This window comes from Lingula anatina, chromosome 6, assembly GCF_051362555.1.
Source record: "Lingula anatina isolate TDL-2025a chromosome 6, LinAna3.0, whole genome shotgun sequence".
NCBI classification, from domain to species: Eukaryota; Metazoa; Brachiopoda; class Lingulata; order Lingulida; family Lingulidae; genus Lingula; species Lingula anatina.
Window position 1 is genome coordinate 19,951,244 of NC_141772.1, and position 13,398 is coordinate 19,964,641.

Genomic DNA, 13,398 nt, shown 5'->3' on the forward strand with positions numbered 1-13,398 from the left:
TATATATATATATATATATGAAACCACTTCTATACAATTCATCATGAACTCACAGCGAATGTAGGCTTAAAAGGGTGGATTATTCCTGGCATCGTGAATTGTTGTTCTCACCTCGCATTTCCGCAGAAGCTTAAAATGGACGTCTGTGGTGAAGTTAAAAACAAGTCAGCAATGCTGATTTATTTAGTCGCATGCCGGTCTCCCACTGCGGGTAATATTGAATGAAAACGTGTTTTCGATTAAATAACAGCAAAAAAAAGGCTACTTAAGGTACTACCCAGGTTATAGTACATTAAAAGTGTCTTTTTTAACTTGACCAAAGACAGACCAAAAGCATACTATATTTAAAGGCTGAAACAAAGTAGACTCAGGTGCTTTATGATTTAATTGTCTTTTTCTTTTTCTCAGAGGGATTATCCGACGTCGCAACTTATTTCGTTGATGACAAAGTTGATAATAAGATTTTGCCACGGATCAATTAAAGCCAAACGGAACTTCTCCATGATATAAGCTAACTCGGGCAAATTCATATTGAACAAGCTGTGTAAATGATTGAGCGTTGGCAACAGATCTGTTTGATATTTGACTTCCCTCAAGAGTTACTATAGATCTAGACAAACTTCATTGATTACGGTTTCCTCCCCCGATACTTGAATAATGAACACCGAAGTAATCAATTGAAAGTTCACAAGACCTCCAAATCTTAAGAACTATATGTATGGTGACTGGTGACTGTATGTGCCCATTAAAAAAGCAGTATGGCTGACATAGATCAGTTTTCTTTGGGCCCCAGTATGAATTAATGTTTTTTTTTCCTTTTAAAAGTTTTAAAAAGCATTAGCTTCCTTTAGCCCAAAGCTTTTAAAAAATCTTATGACGATGCTGTTTAATTTGTTCGACTGGTGCCTAAAATACCGACTTCCTCCTCATATTCAGACTTACTCATGAAGTTTTCTTGGCCGGGGGATAAATGTGTGTCAACCTTTGTCTATTCATCGTATTCAGACAGGGGATAATTTATGCTAATGTGATTGCTCCTCTCATCCATACGGGTGTCACGTTCTCAGATCGTCACCGCCATCCGACCGCCGTGAGAGAAATTGATTGCAGTTTTAAATCATCATTATGGCTTGTTGTCTACGCCTTGTGATCGCAATCGAAACATATGGTGATAAGTATTTGATCTGATATTAAATGGACTGAACCAAAGTTGAATTTTAAATAAAAGTGGATATTTTCCACGAAAGTTTTTACACAACAGTGCCTCAATCGCCGTTTTACTTCCTTCAAATCAAACTTTCCTCAGTTTATATCATTATTAAATTCCATAAAGCAAGAGGGGTAACATACATTAAATTTGAAATGAACTTCTCAATTTTTATTCTCTTTTGGCCGTCAAGAATATGTTGAGTGCGACGGTCTGGCCACAGAACGTTCGAGCCGCGCCACAACGGGACGTCGATAGGGAAAACGATACAGGTAGCACACAGCATAGAGCACAGCAGCCTAGCGCTATTACCCAGCATAAATGGCCCAGCCCGTGGCAGGAGATAAATCGCGTAATCTGTCGATCTCGCCTTGTCACCGACAAACCAGTTCGTAGCATCTCTCTGTGCTTAATTACAGTCTCCAGGTGTATCACCTCGAGGACGCGATGGTCCTAATAACAACTTGCGGCAGATAAAGTTGTTAGGGGTTTAATTAAAGGAGGACCAGGTGGTCGCTATTAGCCATTAGTGGACTCGAAGAGGGAGGTTAAGTTACAGGTTTTGGAAGGGGTTTTGTTTGGTAGGTCCTTGTGTGGGCGGATCTGTGTGTGTGTGTGTGTGTGTGTGGGGGGGGGGGTGCTATGTTCTTTTTGATATAGTGTGTGTGTGCATGTGTGTGTGTGTGTGTACGCAGGCACACATGAATTGTTATGAATATATATTAAAAGTAAAACAACCCTCCCGCTCCCCTCCAAAAAATAAAAAAAGAGTAAAAAAAGTCACACACGTGTAACTGTTAAGTGTGGAGAAATAAGAATCCCGATAATATAAGGAGCAGAGCAAAAATTTATTTATTTAAAAAAATTTGTTTGTTCTTGACAGAGAATATTTTTCTGCTGGCCTGGCGTATTTGCAGTCTTTAATATTTGTGAGCACTTTGAAACTCTAATAGCAGTCGACTGAGGTTAACTGAAAGTGTATTATCACCAACAAGGTGGGGATATATCATGAGTCAAATCAGGTTAATACTAGTTAATGTGGCACCGCATTAAATTGTAGGATAAATTAAGTTAATTGAGGAACTATACGAAAAAAGGACAACGCGTATTGGATTATTTGATCTTATTTAAAATGTGTGTGTGTGTGTGTTTGTGTGTGTCTGAGAGAGAGAGAGAGAGAGAGAGAGAGAGAGAGAGAGAATGAGAGAGGGAAAGAGGGATAGACCATGCTAATACCATGCTAGATCAACACTAAATAGCTCATGGCTTCATAATTTGTCTACCTAGTACGACTGTCTCGGCACATCACAATCTCGGTTTTTTGACACGTAAATAAAGTTGCCAAACCCGTTGCGGTATAAAACATATTAAAACCCCCACTAAACCGCGACTCATGACCAGGTACATGAACTGAGGAGCTGCGTACGTGCCGCGGCGCATTATCCAAACCATATACTCTCGAAGCGGTACATAGGTCAGGCGGTATCTTGCTGAGAGAGGCTCGATCATGCTTTGTAAAAGTCGGTCAAGTTTCTCTCTCAGGTGTTTCATATTTATCGGACATTGATTTGCGTTGCACGTGGCAGATAGCAAGTGAAGAAGGATTGTTTACCGAATTGGGCACGTGAGGAATTAGATAGGGCAGCGTAAATCCATGTATTTACAGTACACCTAATTGGAGTTATAAATAAGAACATTGTTTATTTGCAAACGGTGGCGTTGTTTACTTGCAAAGTGCATGGTACATATGCCCTAGACCCTGTTTAACACGTTTCCTTCGTCGAAAAAACAAATAGTCTTAAATATATCTTGTGAAACGTATTTTTCCTTTAGTTAAAATGAATACTGGAGTAACTCCAATCAAATTTTCCGTCCTCAAAGTGTCCGAGTTTTACAGATTCTAGTTAAACACACACACACACACACACACACACAAACACACACACACACAAAAAAAAAAAAAAAAAAAAAAAAAAAAAACGCCTAGAGCCAGTTTAACGTGATTTCTTCTTATAGGTAGGCCTACTATTCTTACCGGTGTTACTAAAGCAAGAGTGGTGTATCTTATCTTTCAAGATGATTGACTTTCCACAATAGTAGCTCATTTGCTTCTTTTTATGCCTTTACTTTTTATGTTTTTATTTATTTTGGGAGCTATTACAGGCTCTAATTGTCCAGGGTTGGATAAGGCCCACTGTACATATGAGTACTAAACATTTTAACCATCATCGTAGTATATCAAGATCAAGATCATACTTAATTATATGCATATATATTTTACAAATCAAAGGGAATGTCTGATATGACACGAATTTTAGATTTATGTATATGCCTTTATTCAGTTTGACCACTGACTGAATATTGTTATGCAAAAACCAAGAAACCCACTGTCACCTTCATCGGCAGATTATAGAAAACACTAGGTTGATCCATTTTGAAGCATTTTTGTATATTTTCAATGGTCATGATAATTCATTCAAAATAATAATTATAAAGTAGAAATTTATTACAACCCACGCTTAATTCACCCCGAGTTGCAAGCTGTTTGCGGCGACTTTCCATTACATCCGCATAGGCCTGCACGTAACGCCGTGCATCGTGACTCTCTGAGTAGGTATAAGTAGATATAGGTGTTATAATCTTGCTGCGTCCTTGGACTGGGAGCCGCATGCTGGCTGTCTTGTAGGCATTATATACCTGGCAAAAACACCTTAAGAAATATATATATACATATATATAACATTAGGATGTGTAAACAATGTCAGTAAGTGCGTAATTTTGCAAGTATATACGTTGCTTTTGCTCCGTTTCCTTTTTTATTCCACAGTATTGTCTCAGTCACTCTTTATTGTGAAGAAAAATAATTACAGAAAAATAAGAAAGAAAATTGTGATTCATTGAAGAGATCATTAGTTGAAACGGAATAAATTGCAAAAAAAAAAAAAAAAAAAAAAAAAAAAAACTATCATAATTGACAACTGCGTGGTCGAGGGTGAAGCGTTATCACATTTCAAATGACAGGTAAAAAGCGTAGTTATGACAGTAACGATATCAATGACTGCTGTCTGACAACGGTGTCTGATTCAACAACAACAATGACGTCTTTAAACAAAGGTTAATGTTGCGCATATGGCAGTAATGATGAAAATCCTATACAAATCAGCAAGACCAACCTCATCAAGTATATTTTTATTTTAATTATCACTAAGGACAAAACATGTTATGAGAGAGATGACGTCTGTTATGTTGTCCTTCACTTTTTCCTAATCATAAAGTCTGCTTGTTGAAGCAGTAATAAGCGCCCTTACAGTACTGCTGTGGTCTCCTCGTTCAGACCAAACCACAAAGAAGACTCTGTCTCACGGGTAGCAAAACGTCGGTTAATCAACATGGTCGTATAATGACGTGAGTTAGTTCGGCTCCAATCCAAAATGTTCCCCGTCTGAACAGGCTTTGGTTGACAAAGATGCAGGAAGGAAAGGTTTTCGTAACATGACGAACGCTGGAAGAGACACGAATATGGTTAATAAGGAAGAGGTTTTATTTCCCAAGTTGCTTATATAAGGCACGGTATTATTTCAAGCGATTGTGCGTGCCATATTCCAAAGGCATGTTACAACATGTGCGTCCTTTATATAAAAATGTCAAGTTTTTAACCTGTGGGTTTACGCGTTCTTTACTGTAAGCAATGCAGCTATCTAACCAGTATTACATGTAAAAACAGTGTCTTTTTCTGAGTGAAAAATACGACGGTAACGGCTGGAAAGTAATAGCACAAAACTGTTGAGTACACGAATACTTATGGAATGCTTTTTATTGCGAGTTCTCGTATACCGCCCAAGAATAATTATGCTGTTTAAAAACTAGGTTTCACCAAGGTAAATCAATATTGTCGTATGTGTGACTTAACGTGGGCTAGAAACGATGTTCTGACGGAAATATTCTCTGAAAATATTCGCGTCTCGCGACTTGTCTTCCATAACAGTGCCAAGTTACATAAACCGGCGTTTGTCTTTTGGCTTCAGTTAAGCATTTTTGCATGATTCATTTCAAATTCGGTTTGAGGGGCAAGAAGACCAACGCAATTGTTTGCCTCAACGATTACTTCAAATGCACAATAAGTATATATTGAATGATTCTGTGACTATATATATTTTCCAAAATTATATATTATATGTTTACACCGAGACACATCCCTGCTGTTACTGATAAAGTAGGAAATTTCAAGTCAGTGTAGTGGTCTCTGTCCCAGTTTGGTTATTAAGTCTAGTTCACATATGCATGGTAAATTCTTAACTTTAATTGCTAAAGGTGGCAGTGGCGCTTAATTGTAACCCCCTATCGTTCTCACTCTCTAGACCCCCCTCCACTGAGCAGTCATAACAGCGAGAAGTATGCAGAGAAATTACCAAGGAGGTATTGCAATCAAGTAAATGTTAAGTGAACTGGAGACTAAAGCAGTCTTTGTGAAAACCGACCCGATCCCCAGCTAGCAGAGGCAGCGGAGTGCGCCCAGTTCTCTGTAATGTTCGTGTTTTCTTTCCTCCGTACCATCTTTCTCTGTTGCTACAGGGAACTTGACGCGCAGCGAAAATATCCGTGCAAAGTACAAGTATCGTAACCCCTGGCAGAAGACTCGATAAAAGACTTATTCGCGTTTCCTTCTCAAACCTGTGATACTCCGTGACTTTACTCTTGCGTTATTAAAATAATAATAATAATCGACTCAATTTTTACATTTCATATACAAATAAACCATACAGTAAAATATTAAAAAGCATATCCGCATTAATTAAAATGATTATATAGCAAAGTATACAATACAATACATACATACATACATCAAGGTGATACAGACTGTACAAGCACGCTGTGAATTCTTGTTTGTGGTATTTATATAATATGTTTATACGTGTTTACACGTGTTTATATAACATATTCAGCAGAACTGAAGCGACTTCATATCACATATTCGTCTTGTACGTGCAGTGCACATGCATTTTTGCGTAGACGGGTTCTTATTTACGGAACGCGTGTGCGGGTGCGTACGTGCATCGGTACCATAAAGACATGACCTAAGATGAAGCCGTCGTGTTGGGAATCCTTATATGTTGTTTTATGTCCGTTGTTGTTTATACCATTTCCTACTGTTTTTTTTTAACCTCAGTTCCTTGGCTGATTGACAGAGAACTCAAAGCTCCCGAAAGACAGGGCCTGGCAAAACGCGTTCACGTCTGTCAAAAACCTCTTTTCTTTCATCCAGGTGATTTATCCACAAAAGACCCAAACTTTACTGGCTGATTTGTGAGGACAAGTCAGAGGCAGAGAAACAAATTCGATTTCCAGATACTTCGTAGTTTATTTTTCAATAATAATTTCATGTGAAATATGTTGTCGCAAGCAATGTCTAAGGTGAATGATACAGACATTGCGTCATTTAATTTCATACCATTTCCCGGAATCAGCAATGGTATGATTAAACACGGTTTCTAATAGGTATAGGGATAGACTCTGCACGACGTCTAATTACTCTGAGGGCTTCGATGAAGATTTGCCTACAGGGTAGACGGAATTAAGTATTATCACATATTTCAGCATTCCGTGATCTTCCATAAATTGTTTTCGTGAAGAGTTATTTCACTGGCAATGCTTGATGTTAATCATGAATGAGGAGGGTGGGGGGTGGGGGGGGGGGGTGCCCTCCCCCTTCCGTAAAGAAAATGCTGCAAGGCTTTGGGACATTTTTCAGTTATAAGTAACATGCAAAGAGAAATGGATTTCTGTGTCTTTTCTAAAAGAGCGGATAGTGGTTGAATTTGCCACCTTGTTATCCTGTCCTCCATCTCTCTCTCTCTCTCTCTCTCTCTCTCTCTCTCTCTCTCTGAACAGTCTAATCATTAACTATGTCCTTTATATTAGATCATTTATCAGAGGTACTAATTTAAATGATTCTAGAAACCAAACATTTTGCTGCGCATTTAACAGATAACGAACAACACGGTTCTGTACATTATACGCAGCAGATAAGGTAGCATTTATTTTAAGATGCCCTCAATATATTCCCGCAACTACGCAAATAGATAAACGTGGTTTTTAACCGAAGCGGGTTAAAGTCACATTACTATTTCATTAGAAGAATTGCAATGTTAAACACATTTTCTAGTACTTGGAAACAACAAGTACAGTAATCCGAGTCCTCAGGTCCTAAATTCTAACTGTAGAATGTCTCTGAGATACTATATATGAAAAATAACGTATTGCAGGGGCGGATCCAGAGATATTTTCTGACAGTCTTCCAAATTATCTTTGTTGATCCATGTTCCATTTTGACCGTCTTCCGACAGAAAACATTAGATGGCTGACAATGTAAACTTGAAAATCTGACCGTCTTCCAGAAGACCCAGAAGACGGCCTAAATCCGCCCCTGTATTGGGACCCGTTTAGTACATCGTCATTGTGAGTTGCATCACCGGGTTTTTCCAGGGGTTTTTCCCATATAGTTACTATAAGTTCTTATGACACAGCACAGTACTATAGGGGCTTTTTCAGCCTAAGAAAAACCGGCATCGCACTTTCAGATGGAAATCCCACCTGGTAATTTAATACCGTCATCTTATCTTTGATAATTTGTCACCAAGCACGAATGGAACTGCACTACATGTATATCTACCTATACGATATCAAAAACTTCTCTCCCCTTCTGGCTTAAACAGAAGTTGCGCAATACTTATCACGTAAAAGTCCCATCTATATTTAAGGTGTGCTGTAAACCCTGGACTCTGAGCCCTGGATTGGACTGGAGTTTAACCTTGCTTCCAAAAAGTTCATTATTCTTTTCATTCACCGCCATACGAAGACAAAGCATACTGAACGTTTGACTGAAACTGCAGTGGGGGATTTTTCACGGGTTTTGCAAGTCGGATCTGCGTCTGTGCTACCCTCGGCGAACTGCCCGTATTGTTTTCAAAGCCGCTTTTAATATGAAGCTCACCTGTTTAAATGGTATACCCTCTTGTGCAGGGCGCATGAATTCACAACAAAACCGAGATATAAAGAGATATGAATAAAATGTGTTAAATAAAGGCGTGAGACTCAGAGCCCATACCTTATTACTGTCAGAATGATGTAAATTAAAAACCAGTATAAAAGCTGAATATGGTATATTGAGAATAAAGTGTTTTTTGTCTTTTCATTCTTCCTTATTTTTTTCTTATTGCTCTCTTTCTTTCTTTTTTTTCCTTATTTTTTCAGGACATGTCTAAAGCCAACGGGCTGGGATCATCAACGCTGTTGTTACACAGGAAAAGTTTCAAAACCACGTTGGTACGTGCGAGCTCGGACAGAGAGGCTGCAGCCGCAACGTAGACCCCGGCCAAGGTTTTCTTTGCTTGAAACTTGTCATCGCGAAACAACTCGCTGCGTGCAGCGGAAAATAATCCGCTACCGCAAGCCGTTCCCCTGCTTTGTCCCCCGTCCCAGAATTATCGCGTGGGTCGAAACCCGCGGTGTTCCCTTGACATTCTGACAAAAGAGTGATGGGCTCAAAAGGGAAGTGAAACTAAAAATCGTGACCCGCCAGCTTACCCTGTAGGCGTAAGAGGGATTTGTTATTGTTTTGATGGAGCATCTGGGGGTCCGGTTCAAAGAAAGCTGGCTGAATTATGGAGCGGTGAACGAGTGAAATGTACCGTAAACAGAATGATTCATATTCATCAGTTACTTGATGGAGCATCTCAAAATGTCACCGATGCGACTGAAGTTAGGTTGGGGATGGGAATGTTTTTATTTTGGGTTTAAAAATGTTTTGTTTTTTGTAGTTAGAGCAGAGCCAAAATTGAAAATGTGTAAATATGTTTTAGAATAAACTGATGAAAAATATTGATCTAGTCTTTTATCCAAAAAGACCAATTTAGTCCCCCCACTAAAACATATGCATGCATATGATAATACTTACAAGGGAGACTTGCGTTTAACCTTCAGTTGGAGTGACACATGCAAACCAATTATGCAATATATTTGCCATCTTTATCCAAAACCAAAATTGCGTGTATGGCTATGATATCTATTAAAATAATCACGTACGACTGTGCCAAGACGCCCGGCAATTATATATATATATATATATATATATATATATATATATATATATATATATATATATATATATATATATATATATATATATATAATTGATGTTTTCACCTGACGTGTTAGGGTGCTTTCCCAGAGATTTAGATCGATCTAAAGATTAAGTTTTAGATCGACCTAACTCCCTGGGGGTTCACGCTAAATTGCAGTCAACCGAGCGGGCACCATAGTTAATTACCCCCTTACAGCTTTTAGTAGGCGGGACAGACGCTTAAGCCGGCCAAGCTGACAGTAATCTAGTGAGACTCCCCACAGGGATAGATCGATCTAAAAATCTATGGAAATGGGGTGTTAGTGAAGTTATAAAAGTGATACACATTAACTGAGAATGAAGTTTGGGAAATTGCAGCGCACGGTACGTTGTCTATTTGGTTATATGTACAACCACTAGCACTGGCTCATTACACTACGAGAAACACGTACTCGATCCCCTCTATACAATCTATATGTAAGATCAGACATATTTAAGACAGGAAAAGACATCAATCACATAAAAAAAACCCAACCGGTGCAATGAAAATTACATTGTTTACAGTTTCAAATCCCATCATATGTCCATAAGCCACAAGATGCCAAGCCGATACATTTCATACATACATGCGTAGTAGATTATAATGGAAATAACAATAATAATATAAAGATGTAAATTTGACCCGGTCCCCGCTTCACGGGCAAAGCGCAAAGAGAAAGGTCGGAATGAAAATATGGGATCGGCTCCTAACCACACCGACACATATATAGAAGTATGAATGAGAAACCATTGCATGGTGCTACTGAAAGGAAACCCCCTTCCTGCTGAATGTAAACATTATCGCTGATCATAACAAAAATATTAGATGACTTAGCCTATGTGGTCAGAATAATGTGAACTTTCTATGATGTTTAACAAATTGAAGGACGGCTTGAGCGTTGAGGAGAGTCAGCTTGGTTGTTGGGTTAAATATATACAGTTCAAACATACAGCCATCTTTATGTACATCTTTAAGTGAAGAAGAAAATAAAAGATCTACATTTACATTGCAATTATTTTTACCAAAATGAAATGATAAATGTTACTTAATTCTCGCTGAAGATATATTCTACACTAAACGCGGATCATTACACACACACACACACACACACGCACACGCACGCACGTTGGCCCAGTAACTGCAACCAAGGTTCCCAAATCTCACCCTGAGCATCGGCGGGCTGGCGTGACTCCGACAGCCAACTCATGCCGTGAACGTCACGTATCCCTAGGAGTTTATTTGTTCACCATTTTTTCAAATCCCTGAAAAAAGGCCTGGTTGCCGAAAGCTTGAATAGGATATTACATCTTTTTAGTAGATCTTCATAGATCCATCATTATGATAACTTATTTACGTCTTGAATGTCTAACGTCTACATAGATCACCCTGAGTAACAGAGCTGCCAGGTTGAAATAACGGCAAGGGCAAGTTGTTGCCCTGGTGAGTTTCCAGTGACCCATTGAAACTCAGGGTGTCAGTGGAAGGCAAATTAAAGGGTTTGCTTCATGCCGTCAGAATGGCCTGAACGGAACATATTCTTCAGAAAACATGCCCAACTAACGATATCTTTATCCAAATACACAAATTAAAAGCTCATTTTGTAAATTTTTGGCTTTAAAAAACGTCCTATTTGCTCGGCCTGGGAGTTAATGAGCTACGTGGTCACGTGGTCCAATGACGACAATCGAGCCACTGGAGAACAGAGCGTGCTTAGCTGTCAAACTGAGCTGCATTGTCTACCTGTAAGATGACTTCTCTGGCTTCTGATAAAAGTTTATACTCATTCAAATCTCTTACCCGAGGGGTCTAAATCCTCGTGAAGCTGTGTAAAACCATTTCCCGTCTAGTCATTTCTTTAACAAGCATTTCATTATGGTTATCCCAAGTTGTATAAAACACTGCATTTGAATGAGTTAAGGGAAATGTTGATTATTGCATATGAGGTCCATGTTATTTGTGAAATTCAATTTATTTTATTAAACCGCTGACACTCCGTCTTGCATACTTTTATTAAACTGAGGTAAACAATGCCCGTTACCTTTACAAGTCCTATCTTAATCATCCATCTACCTGGAACTTCCTTTACCTCTTAATTAGAGGGTTAAATGGCATTCAATTTGTCTTGCTTGTATCGAACGCACTCTCTATCTAAGCTTTTCTCCAGTTATCTCAGGTAAAAATCTACCTGTGCGTTAGTTACAAAGCGCAGCTCCCGTAGACCTGGGGGTACTAGATAAAATCTGAACACCAGGTTTATCGAGGAGCTAGAGAAAGAAAGGAAGAATTTTTCCTGCAAAACTTCATAGGAATGTTAACACGGACTTGATCCAGCTTAGACCTCCAAACTAACAGGGTGACATGGGCAATTTTCACAAACAAATCATAAAACTATATTTCAGTTAACCGCCTTTAAAATAAATATACCGTTCTGGGTAAATTAAAATAGTTATTAAATCGCAAGAATATTTTTGACTTAAATGATGATTTTATTATTATTGGAAATTAAGCTACTATATGAGGTACATTTGCTGTGATTACGCTGTCCTTCATGTTTTGCGTAAGTCTACATTTTGCTGTATGTGCTTGTAATCTTTTTAAATATGTGCGTACAATTTTTGCAGGTCTGGTTACCCCCCTGTTATGTGATGAGAGTATTAATTTGGCAATTAGTTCCTTAGCTTATTTGAATAGAATTGCAGTGTAAAATTTTTAACAAGATGTTGGCGAAATAGCCCATTACTCTTTGTAGGTATTTCCCCCGTCAAAGTTTGTCTAAAATTATCTTTCAATCTTTCCTCTTTCAAAGACAGTATAAAGTTACCTGACATATTTTCGTGTAAACTTAATGACAAGCCAAGTGTCTCCAGTTCATTCCGTACTCAATTTTACCCAAGCAAATTTTTTTCTTGAGTAGATCTTTATAGCACGTTGTTATAAGCTTACAAATTTGCAAAAAAAAAAATTGCGTACTGACGCAGAATTTGCGTTTCAAGTTATAAAATAATCAATCTTTTAAATTCTTTAATATTTCAGATGAAATAATCTTCAGAAACAAATCCTCAAAGCATAAACGAATTAGGATAACGAACCATTTTATTATAGCAGTTCCCATTTTTTCTTTAATATAACGCTCTTTTTCCTGTTTTTCCTCAACACGTTTTCTTCCACGGAAGCTTCAAGATACCCTGAGAGCAATTTCTTTTATTAATGTTCGCGACCGTGTTTGAACTTAATTGTTTAAGTATTGATATTTAACGTCATTTACAAATACCAATAAAATAACCCCATGAAATAAATGAGATATATTGAAAAATATGAAAGCCCACCAAGACGAGTTTCATACCTGTTATTACCTGGCTTGGGAATTGCAGCGGTGCATAATTAACAGGTTTGTTGTAAACGAGCTTTTGGTCAACTACAATGCATTTAAAATGCATCAGCAATCAGTAAGTTTGCCAACTGATGACAGTTAATCTGAAAGACTACCAGCTCTTGATATGATCTAAACCACCTGAGGTGACCATGATCTAGAGCATCGCAACTATTGTCACCGAAGTTAGTAAGTAAGTCACGGAAGACCGTCACAGACAAAGAAAGATTGTCAACGAGAGCTGCAATTTTGGTGAATCCCACGGCAACACACCGAGGCATAACGAAAATTCCTCAACTCCGTTCAACACAACTTTCCTTAACTTCTCCGTCTGTATGCACCTGCAGCTCAGTTGAGTCTCATAGACCTTTATCGTGATTGTCGTCACAGTACCACGTGACCCAGATCTGTTGCTTCATTTTTGCATATTGAGGTGAGGTTTACTAAAACGCTTTTTTTCTACTAATAGATTGTTTTTATAATTTTTAAATGGCGGGGATCGATTAAAACATACCTCTAGTGTATAGATTGAGTGCTGTATCTTCAAAATTCGAGAAATGGATTTTTACATGAACATTGTCCTTTAACGTTTGGTGATATCACACAACACGCAGGGTGATGTTAGGCAAAATTTTAGTGCAACCTAATTGCATCTCGTATTT